The 12,254-nt window shown below is 39.0% G+C and overlaps 1 long non-coding RNA gene across 2 annotated transcripts; it reads right to left on the reverse strand.

The window, feature by feature from the left end:
• Window positions 1-4,924: 4,924 nt before the first annotated feature.
• Window positions 4,925-7,667, reverse strand: LOC141381319 (uncharacterized). Of its 2 annotated transcripts, none has more exons than XR_012401288.1 (6): window positions 7,608-7,667; window positions 7,254-7,366; window positions 6,207-6,333; window positions 5,945-6,030; window positions 5,606-5,648; window positions 4,925-5,509 (listed from the first exon to the last, which is right to left on the reverse strand). It is a non-coding gene; the product is annotated as an uncharacterized lncRNA (long non-coding RNA). The 2 variants fall into 2 exon arrangements; XR_012401289.1 differs by lacking the exon at window positions 7,608-7,667 and adding an exon at window positions 6,795-6,972 and having other exon boundaries at window positions 7,254-7,335.
• Between the last annotated feature and the right edge of the window lie 4,587 nt (window positions 7,668-12,254).

A 12,254-nucleotide genomic window follows, 5' to 3' on the forward strand; every position in this document is an offset into this window, starting at 1 on the left:
ATCTGCAGCAACTGCGTGTGCTATCATGTCAGTATGGAGCAAAATCTCTGAGGAATATGTCCAGTACCTTGTTGAATCTACGCCATGAAGGATTAAGGCAGTTCTGACGGCAAAAGGGGGTCCGACCCGGTACAAGTAAGGTGTACCTAATAAAGTGGCCAGCGAGTGTATATTCAAACCATACATTATTTAAGAAAAGAATAAGCAAAATACAGAAATTTATATTCAAATAAATGTCAAAAACTCTTCTTTGCTTTGTGCCTACCGAAATCTCTCAGAAAGGTCTTCCCAGTTTTGACTCTTTCGGATTATGTCCCATACAGTATTTGGTGTTATCAGTGTCAATATTGGTGCCATGCATCTTGACACTCCATAAACACATGCAGCCTGATCTCACAAGGAAACAAAAGTTGTCTGTTTAAAGGCTAAGTCATATGAGTTGACAAGTTCAGTCATAAGAAATTGACGATATTTAAAAGGAGGCGTGGCATCAAACCCCACCTCTAAACCCAACCGTCATTGTGGGATGAGCAAATCATACTAAAATGTACAAATGAGACTGAGGTCGCCACGGTGGAATGAACCGCCAACTATTCCAGCATATGTTTTACACAGTGGATGCCCTTCCAACTGGAATCCCAACACAATCTCACGGCAATTCGTAACTTTTTCATTTAGGGGCTAATTCGTATGAATTCGTACGATCTAATTCGTACAATTTAGTACGATTTGCTTATCCCCCAATGACGGTTGGGGTAAGGGGTGGGGTCAGGTGCCACGCCTCCTTTTTAAAATCGTACCATTTCGTACGACTGAACTCGTACGAATTCGTACGAATTAACCACTAAACTGGCAAAACGTAAAATACTTACGTTTTCTCGTGAGATCAGGCTGGGAATCCAGTACTGGGAAACACCCATACACACTCATTCACACATACACCCATACACTACAGCCGATTTAGCTTATTCAATTCACCTATAGCAGTCTTTGGACTATGGGGAAAACCGGAACACCCAAAGGAAACCCATTCCAACACGGGCAGAGCATGCAAACCTTGAACCAGCGACCTTCTTGCTGTGGGGCAACAGTGCTAACCACTGTGCCACCATTCATGCAAATCAGCAACTAAATCAAAAAGTTACTAATTGGCATGAGATAGCGTTGGACATTTGAGACCTTCAACAAAAGAGTGAGCAAATGATGACATACGGTAATGTTTGGATGAACCCTTTTCCTAATTTTCCCACTGTCTCCCGTTTCACATACACTTTGTATTTGTAGGACGGAAAGGTCAGCAATGAAATAGCAAGCTTTGAGCTGCACTCATGGGATAACGCATGGGTCACTTGCATTGTCTGCCCTATTCTGCTTATTTGTTGGTGATGAAGATGGTGTTTGTGAGCGCTTCGAGACTGAATGCACACACATACGCACACACAATCACACATGATTGATAGAGCGAGCCGGGGATGGGAAATTGGTCTCTTATCAGCTCTAGTCTGGTGCGCTTTGAACACATTCAGCGCAAGGTCATCGGGGCTCAGGTAACTCTGGTCGGCTCGCGGTCGATAATGGACCACAGCGATGGAGAAGCTGTTCTGCCACAACGCTTCAGGCACATTAATACAACTACAAACAATTTCTCCGGAATTTATTATTCACAAGCTAGCGGTTCCAAAGCACACTCATAAGGAAATATGGCTCTCATGCTGTTTATCCTGCACCACAAAAATGCCACTTTTGAAACATTTGCAATGGATTTTTTATGGAAATTGATGTTAGCTTTGGTTGATGATATAACTGCACCGTTATCCAACTTTCTTATTTTATTTTCAGTCACTACTACAGTGATTAGTGTTACATTTAGGGGCTCGTGTCCATTGACATTTTATATCAGTAGTTTACTTTTGTTCTTGAAACTTGTTTTTAAAACACACTTACTATGGCAAGAAAAAGCAAGACACATGTGATTAGGTGATGCTCTCTATGCATACTAATGTTGAAGCAATCAGAGTCTAGTTCACACTACATGATTTTAAGCCCAATTTGCAAGCTCACAAACAGATCGGGCTGTGATCCAGTAAAAGCAGTCTTTATGTGTGAACTACTCAACGACCATGCTTAATGACTCTGGGGCTGAAAATCTAATATCTAGCAGGCTAAATATTTCAGACCAGTCATCCAACTCAACCCCAAGTGGTGTCCGGTGTAGTGTTGAACTACAGCCAATGAGAGACCAAGTCATGGTCAGATTATTTTGTTTGGTCTAGGTTTTTAAGAGTCTGGTCTTAAATACACCTCTGGTCTTAACCGTTCTTGGTCTTTTTATTGGATTTGATGTGGGGCTTAGATGGTCTAATCTTAAATACACATCTGGACTTGAATATTCTTGGTCTTATTATTGGGTCTGGTCTAGGTCTTGGAGGTCTAATCTTAAATACACATCCGGACTTGAATATTCTTGGTCTTATTATTGGGTCTGGTCTAGGTCTTGGAGGTCTAATCTTAAATACACATCCGGACTTGAATATTCTTGGTCTTATTATTGGGTCTGGTCTAGGTCTTGGAGGTCTAATCTTAAATACACATCTGGACTTGAATATTCTTGGTCTTATTATTGGGCCTGTTCTAGGTCTTGGAGGTCTAATCTTAAATACACACCTGGACATGAATATTCTTGGTCTCATTATTAGGTCTTGTCTAGGTCTTAGAGGGCTAATCTTAAACACACAATTGGACTTGAATATTCCTGGTCTTTCTATTGTGTTTGGCTTGAGCCTTAGAGTTTCTAGTCTTACATACAACTCTGGTCTTGAAAACTCTTGGTCTTATCATTGGGTTTGTTCTGGGTCTTGGAGTTCTAGTCTTAAATACACATCTAGACTTGAATATTCATGGCCTCATTATTGGGGTTTGCCTGGGTCTTAGAGGATCTGGTCTTAAATACAACTCTGGTCTTAAATACTCTTGGTCTTACTATTGGGTTTGGCTTGAGCCTTAGAGTTTCTAGTCTTACATACAACTCTGGTCTTGAATACTCTTGGTCTTATTATTAGGTTTAGTCTGGGTCTTGGTGGGTCTGGTCTTAAATACACCTTTGGTCTTGAATACACTTGGTCTTATTATTGTGTTTGGCTTGTGTCTTCAATGGTCTGGTCTTGAATACACAGCAGTTCTTGATTAGTCTTGGTCTTATTGTTGGGTTTAGTCTTAGAGGTTTTGGTCTTAAATACACCTCTTGAATATTCTTAGTCTTCTTATTGGGTTTGATCTAGATATTTAAGGGTCTGGACTTAAATCTAAGTCTACACATCTAATATTGAATATTCTTGGTCTTAATACTGAGTTTGGCCTGGGTTTAAGAGGATCTGGTCTTAAATACAACTCTGGTCTTGAATACTTTTGGTCTTATTATTGGGTTCGATCTGATTCTTGGAGGGTCTCATCTTAAATAGACCTCTGGTCTTGAGTAATCTTGGTCTTATTATTGTGTTTGGTCTAGGTATTTAAGGATCTTCATTTAAATACAACTCTGGTCTTGATTTTTCTTGGTCTTATTTCTGGCTTTGGTCTAGGTCTTAGAGGATCTGGTTTTAAATACACTTTTGGTCTTGAATTCTCTTGGTCTTTGGAGTTTGGCCTGGGTCTTGGAGGTCTAGTCTTAAATACACCCCTGGACTTGAATATTATTGGTGTTATTCTTAGGATTGATTCTTAGAGGGTCTGGTCGTAAATACACCTCAGGACAATTTCTTCTTACTACTGACCTAGGTTTTAGAGGATCTTGGTCTTAAATACAACCCGGGTCTTGGATACTCTTGGTCTTATTATTAGGTTTGGTCTGGGTCTTGGAAGGTCAAGTCTTAAATACACCTCTGGTCTTGAATATCCTTAGTCTTATTATTGGGTTTGGTCTGGAGTTTAGAGGGACTAATCTTAAATACACCTCTGCTCTTGAATATCCTTAGTCTTCTTATTGGGTTTGGTCTGGAGTTTAGAGGGTCTAATCCTAAATACACCTCTGCACTTGAATATTACTGGTCATCATTGATATTTGTCTGTGTATTCTAGCGTCTGGGCTTGGATATTCTTGGTCTTGTTATTAGGGCTGGTCTCTGTTGTGGAAGGTCTGATATTGATTAAACCTCTCGCATGGTGCAAACCAGAAATTATCAGAATTTACAGCTACTGTATAACGAGCAGGGCACTGAGCCAGTCAGAATTCATGGCAACCCAGTATGACTCCACTGAAATAGAAACCAAGCGGTCGATACAATTTTCTGACATCCATAACTTTATTGTGCCTCACTAAGAGGACACGGTGGTTTTGCCACCGTTAAAGAAAGCCAAAACTATGGAAATAAACTTTATACCACAAACACTACTGTTTTACTTGACCTAACCCAGAACACTTCTGTAATAAAACTGTAACAAATTGTACTTTCTGTCACAGATATTTCTGTGAAGACAGCCAAAAGAAATGATTTCTCCAGAGCTGACAGGAAGAAAAACTATTTAAAAGGTGGCTTTACAATTTCGCAATACTGACATCCGTAAAAAAAAAAAAAACATCCGGCTGTGTTTTTGTGGAAATAATCAGCAGTCTTACGCAGTGATCTGCATTCGGACCTCTCTGCTGAAACAAGCTTTCTTACAATGTGTGTGCGTGTTTAGTCTGACAGAGACAGAGAGAGTGAGATAATAAACCGAGAGGCGCACACTCCAGTACACAGCAAAATATGGGGACCCAAAACAACTCTATGGGTGTTAATTTCAACACTTTGAAAGTGTCTCATGGGGTCCACTCAAAACAGACTTAAATCAACACTTTCAAAAGGGTTGGCACATTGACACCGAAGTAAGGGTTAATTTTAACTCAGGGCAGAGTTAAAAAATGTAACTATATTTAACACCACCTGGTGTAATATATTATTTTATTCAACTCTCTTGAGTGTAAATATGGTAAAAAGGTCAAATAGACTGTAAATTACAAAATAAAAAAACATTTTATTTGAAAACATTCACAACTTCAACAATTCATTCAATTTTTAAAATGCAACAATGTCAAATTTGCTTTAAATGTTTTATTAGTAAAGACAGTATCAACAAAATATGATGTCCAAACTTGATGTTTCATTAGAGCAATTTGAAAGTTCAATATATCGTCACTCATAGTTTTCTTCTGAACGCATAGTTTTCTTCTGAAATTACATTTTAAACAACTTGGCGTGCAAATCTTTCACTTCGGGTGTTTCCTTGGTCCTCCATATCAAACACAGCAGTTTAAATGAAGGTATAAATGCTGTAAACTTGTGTGAAAACAAACTGGAGTTAGGAAATCTCATCAAGCATGTCCTGTGAATGAAGTGCTTCCCAGCCACAGGATGACCTTTTTATCCATGACGATGTACAGTAGTAGCTGCTGATCGCTCGTCTGGTGGTTCCTGATGCACAAATATACTGTAGGGTGATGTTCATCTAAGAACTCTTCAAGACTCCAGCATGACTAAGAAAAATGTTTGAAAACAAATTGCAGTCAAATTCTATGATATATTTAAAAGAACATTTAAGTAAATAAAACATTCAAGAAATCTAAACTCACCTTTTGAAAATCTTCATGATGATCCACAACTTGACTCTCCCAGCTGGTTGAGGTGACAGGATATGGAAAAGTAGAAAAAACACATACATCACTGTTGGATCTCCAAAAACAATTAGGTTAACCACTATGACTAGAACTGGGAAAACAGGCAGCTGTCTGTCCAGAATCCTGAATTTAACACAACACTTGAAGCAAAATTTAGAGGATCTTAAAATCTTTTATATAATTTAGTGATGCTGACTTCCCCAAAATATTGGCCACAGTGTAAAAAATATTCATAAACTTACAGTTTTCTGTAAGCGTGTGCGTGCGTGTGTGTGTGTGTGCGTGTTTCTTTACCAGATTCAACTTGTTAGGCCCTTTCAGGTCCAGTATTGACGCCACCTTTCCTGGAGTCTAGCAGATGTTTCAGGTCCAAATATAATCTAAAATATTAGGATAAGCAGAAGAGGAAAAGTGCAAAGCAAACAGCAAAACATTATTTAAGTAACAGTTCACCCACAATACAAAACTTATCACCTTCATGTCATTTGTTATTCTTTAATGCTCTAATACCCTCTCAGCTTATTGTAAAACAAATACAGAACTTTATTAAACATACCTTCATTATTATCACCACATATGACCAAGAAGATGTGCTTGGTCATTTCACCAACTCTGGAAATACACCATCCGTCTCTAATCAGCCACCGTCACAGGGTCTTGTGTTATTGTACAGAGAACAGTGGCTGTTAAAAAACAACAACACATTAGTATCTAACACATATGCATAACCTTCAGATAAAAAAGAGAGATGAACATCACAAAGTATGCCTCACACTTTTTCAGATATCTTTTGATTCAGATGTTGATTATTGATAATAAATCTACAAATCAAACCTGTATCATCATTAGGCTGCTCAAATATGAATCAGTTGATTAATTTTACAGACAGGTGGCTGTTTACAACGCACTAATAAAACGGAAATGTTGTGTACATGCTAAGTTTAGCCTATAGTTTTAAGCACAATATCATGCGGGAGAAAAAGCTTGACTAAGATGTTCCTGACAACAGATATAGCCTAACTTACTAACGTCAGACATCCGGAGTTGGGAAAAGTCATTTTCGGGGGATACAGAGTTGATTTGCGGGAAGTAGCGGGAGAGATGAGTACCTAAAGAGCAATGGGATGAGTTGCGCGCGACGTACCTGAAGAGCTGGGAGGGATGCGGTGGAGAGGGCCGTGCAAAGTGTTTAATGACCGGGCGGGAGACGCGCGATTTCCGGGAGATGATCATTCATTTGCGGGCATCTAATTGGGCATCTGGGAGTCTCTGTGCATTTGCGGGATAACGTTAACGTTAGTCCCGCAACTTCCGGGAGACTTCTGTAAGTTAAATGTCTGAGAAAGTGCAAACGCGGTCATTCAAAGACATTAATGTTAACATTCCGACTTTAATGGTTGTCAACACTTAATATAATTCAAGCGTACGTTATCACACGAGTCTAAGTTATGGACTAAGTTAACGGTATATGGACGGCCACGAATGAACCAGTTTAAAAGGGCCGCGGTGTTTAAAATAACCAAATTAACGTACACGAATAACAAACAATCATTTGTTTCAGTCAGGAAGCCTTTTACAAGTAAGCATATGTTCATTTACTCACCAGATATGTTTTAGAAACTCTCCAGAGCTTATGGAAACCGTCCTGTGTTGCCGTTAGCATCCGGGCAGAGTAGGCTAAGGTTAGGCGGCTCCGGGGATTCCCTCGCTAGTTTGCTTGGAATTAAAGGAGAAGTGTCGATTTTATTTTACAGATGGGTAACAACGCACAAAATGGCATTCTTGAAAAGAAGTCAATAGTAATGCAGTTAAGCTAGATACACAAACGACCATGAATGAACCGCAGAAGTTTAAAATTGTAACTCCATTCTAAAGTTATTAACTTAACAACATGTTTACAACTGTATTTCCTTAAAGAAAGTCAGTAAAATACCAACATTTAGGTAGTTTGACTCACCAGTTGCTGTTCTAAATCTCAGATGGAAAATGGCGTCTGGAAAATTCTTCAGTGACTGGGGCTGCATGAATTCCCGGATGTTGGAAATAACACCACCAAGTGTTGAAAAGATAACTCCTTGATTTCGCACTGAATAAAATCAATTTTAACTCTTATTATATTCATTTATCAAAATCTAACTCTTTAACGTCAACACTTTACTCTCAAAAGCTTCAACACCGAGAATTTAACTCTGATGAATTTGCTGTGTAGGCGGCCGGCTGCATGTCGTACTCTTCAGCTCGGTTATAAGTCTTGTGTGCCAGTGTGTGTGTGTGTGTGTGTTTCTTATCCGTAATGCATCCAGCAGATGAAGAGAGCAGATACATTGACACTCATAAGTCACATCACTCCACTGTGAGCTGGTCTCAGATCAGGGGCAGGAACAGGAAATAAGACGAATGGACAAACAGACACATACAATGAATTGATGGAACTCTGGTAGCATTTGAGACACAGCAACCATTTTATCTGGATTTGTAGAGATTAGTGAATATTTATTATTACGTTTGACAGAAAAAAAATTGTAGCGTATGAATTAATCAAGTTTGTTTTGCTTGACCGCACTGGGAATACTATCACTACCAATAGTATTACTTTATTTTCATGGTCCCTATTGACTACATTGCAACTACATGTCAACTAATACTGCCATTAGAGTATTCGTAGAATCCAAGGTTGGGGTTAGGGTTATAGTCTAACCCTAACCCCAAACATACAGTCTGCTAATACTTGTCACAATCAAAGAAATGTTCTGATAGATCCAAGTGTGAGTAAACAATAGTATTATTTATTTGACACAGTCAAAACAAATGCAAGGAATGAGTGCGGTGCTAGGGCTAGGAAAAACAGGGCAGGAATCAGGCAGGAAAACAGGGTCCAGTAGAAACTCCTCTCGGCCCTGAGCACAGACAAACAGCACACATAAGCACACGTAACGAACTGACAAGGACACACAGAAAACGTCGCCCATATATAGGCACGAATATGAGCCTCAGCTGGCGAACTAATGAAACTAGCTGAGTGCCGTCATAACACGTGACCAAAACAAATACACGTGGTCAACAAAAACAAAACAAACCCACATGATCAAACAGACACTACGGGAGAGCGCACAAACCTGCAACCGTGACAATACTCTAATGAGAATTGGTTATCATGTAGTTGCATTGTAACTTAAAATAAACAAAATAGGGACAATCAAAATACACTCATACCACGTATAGGCCTACTGGACAGATATCACACAACTTGCTGCAATGAGGCAGTAATTATATGACCATGAGATGACTTATTTCGATGTCAACAACTGAAATATTAAAACGATGCATTATTAGGTCTTAAATAAATAGTTATGATTGTTGATTTCATGTTAACTTTCCACTGTTAACCTAAATAACAGAAACCAGGCTCATTCTGAAAACGTACTTCTATATACATTTCTGAAGACCGCCAAAAATGTCCCAAGAGGTACATGTTTTTGCAGTTTTTGTTTTCGCGAATCCACCAGAGGCCGCTGTGTTTGCTTTGGGATTTCAAAATTTCTCTCGTGAGTGCTATTATCACCTGCTCTTCTCATGTAAATCCACCAGAGTCCGCTGTCGATTGACTGACTGACTGACTGATCAACTTATCCAACCTCCCTCTTCCCTAAACCCAACCAATAGTATTTTCAAAAGCACAGATTGACCCTCCCACCCAATTTCCTAAACCCAACCAACAATTTTTAAAAGCCATCCAGAAAAATAAAAGCCATCGCCTGATTTTTACCACGTTTTTTCAGATTTTACCACATTCTCACCCTGTTATTTACTTGTTTATTTTATTTTTTGGCTTCGTTTTTTGTCTTACCTGATTTCTCGAACCATTCTTTACCAGACTCGAACCGAATCGTCGTAGTAAACTTCCCTCTGCATCTCAAGTTCAGCGACATACATGGCAAGCTAACTAGACAAACTGGTAACAGCGGGAAAGCCGTCCATGCGGAGGAACGACGCCATACTGCCCCATAGCATTCGTTTTAAAAAACGAAATGCAGCCATATGTACTTCTAGCTATGTAATTTGCAGTCTTCAAATGTATATAGGGCTACGTTTTCAGAATGAGCATTTGTTGAGTAATCGCAATATAAATGTATCTATCATGCTGTACAGTGCAGATAACAGATCTAGGCTACTAAATAAAAACTCTACACAAACAAATCAAAAGAGTCAAAATAAAGTTTAAGTCAGAGAAGTAGCAGATCTCGCATGATATGGGGTTGCCCAGTGAAAAAGCCTGATCACCTTTTGATTTAAAATTACACAGTGGTACAGTCAAAAACAGGTGACTAGAAGGTTTAAGTGCCCTATTACAGGGGTGGCCAACCCTGTTCCTGGAGAGCCACCTTCCTGCAGATTTCAGTTGCTACCCATATCAAACACACCTGCCTGTAATTATCATGTGGTGTTCAGGTCCTAAATAATTGGTTCAGGTGCGTTTGATGTGGGTAGCAACTGAAATCTGCACGAAGATGGCTTTCCAGGAACAGGGTTGGCCACCCGTGGCCTAGTAGGACAATATGGAACAAGAAATTTGGAGACATAACTTGGTGCACAACCAAACAATTGCTTATACACAAACATACATTCATTCATTTTCATTCGGCTTAATACCTTATTTATAAGTGTTCGTCACAGTGGAATGAACTGCCAACTATTTCAGCATATGTTTTATGTAGCGGATGCCCTTCCAGCCGCAACCCAGTACAGGGAAACACCTATAAACACTCATTCACACACATATAAACGTATACACTAAAGCCAATTTAGTTAATCCAATTCACCCATAGCACAGGTCTTTGGACAGTAGAGTAAACCCGAGCACACGGAGCAAACCTACACCAACACGAGGAGAACAAACTCCACACAGAAAGTCCAACTGGTCCAGCCAGGACTTGAACCTGCAACCTTCCCGTTGTGAGGCGACAGTGCTAACCACTGAGCCACCATGCCACCCATAACAATATCATGCAATACTGTATTTTTGGAAAACGGAAAATAGTAAATATTCTGTTCTCAAATTTAAAGTACTTTGTATACCTATCATAAATCCAAGTCAATCAAGAAGATTGCTAATGTTAAGGGGACAAATGCAGCACTTGGGTCCAACATTACTAACACAACACAAGTGCCTGAATACAGAAAAAGCAGCAAGTCATTTGTAACTATCAACAGTCAACGCAATACTGTGCAATGATCTAAACCCAGATTGGAATTTATCTAAAACAAATCCTTTAAAAAAAAAAGAAAAAAAGAAAAACAAAACGTTCTCCAAAAGCTGTCTGATAAGAGGCAAGTTCGAAATTGGCTCGAATAGTTACAGCACATTCTGAGGTCAAGCTGAGGTACTTTTTCAGCAGATTGCATGATAAAAAGAGGCTGGAACAACACCTTTGGCTAAAGAGCTGTTTGCTGTAGCTGTCACAACAGGGCTAATAATAGGAGAAAAAACATCCCTGCAAAGATGTGCTGGAATAGAATCTAATTTAGAACCTGAAAACTTCATATCTACTTTTGCACGTTAAGGCCGTTTCAGACATGTAATTATAGGAACAAATGTGTCCACTGAGACACTGATGCACAACAAATTACCTGAGCAATATAAACATGAGGAAAAAAAGTGGAAGAAAAATAAAACAGAGGCTTCGGTATTTGACCCTTAAATAAGAACTGGTGGCAGTCAAGTCTTTGTGTTGCATCACATATTATTTCCTTCAGTAATTTCCAGCACTGTTTCTTTCATTGTATTGAAGTCTAATCTCACGTTTATTCTCATGTATTTTAAATACACCAAACACAAAACATAACCGTCATGTTAAATTTCCCATTTAAATTTGAAAGTTGTACTTCTTGTGATTTAGATTCAGTTCACATTCTCATTTGACTCAGTTGACTTTTTATTTGTTTGCTTTCGTTTCATTTAAAACCATAAAATTCAATTCTGTGTGACAAAGATCTGGCTGGTTGCCAGCAAAGCAATATCCAGCAATTTTGGAACATTTTAAGGCACTAAAGCACTTTTTTGTGACTTTTATTATCTTTCATAATTAGCATAACTAGCTTTTTTTTAGCCATCACTTTAGTCTAGCGGTTCTCAATCCTGGTCCTTGGGACCCCCTGCTCAGTATATTGTTTGTGTCTCTCTTGCTTAAAGCCCTGGTCACACTGTGATTTCAGCCACGATTGAGTTGTTTGAGACAGATTTGACAAATCCTAAAGCATTCCTAAAATCTCAGTCTAAAATCTGTGGCCTTTGATCGTGGATTTGATATGTTCACTCAGAGAGGCTTGATTGCCATTGCGATCAGGTCTTCCCTTCTATGAAGTTCTGGCCATTTTAGATGATTTTAGACTCTTTCCTGCAGTGTGATTCAGCTACGAAAAGTGCCAAACCAACAGCTAATAGGAGCATTGATTCTGAAGATGACTACTTCAAATCATTTAAGACAGTATCATTTCCCACTGTACACTGCACGAACGCAGTACAACACATGACACATGACAAAGTTAAAGAAAAGTCACACAAGAGTAACAATTTGGCTGAAAATCTGACCCTTTGAATTGAACA

The sequence above is a fragment of the Danio rerio genome, chromosome 3 (assembly GCF_049306965.1).
Source record: "Danio rerio strain Tuebingen ecotype United States chromosome 3, GRCz12tu, whole genome shotgun sequence".
Classification (NCBI taxonomy): domain Eukaryota; kingdom Metazoa; phylum Chordata; class Actinopteri; order Cypriniformes; family Danionidae; genus Danio; species Danio rerio.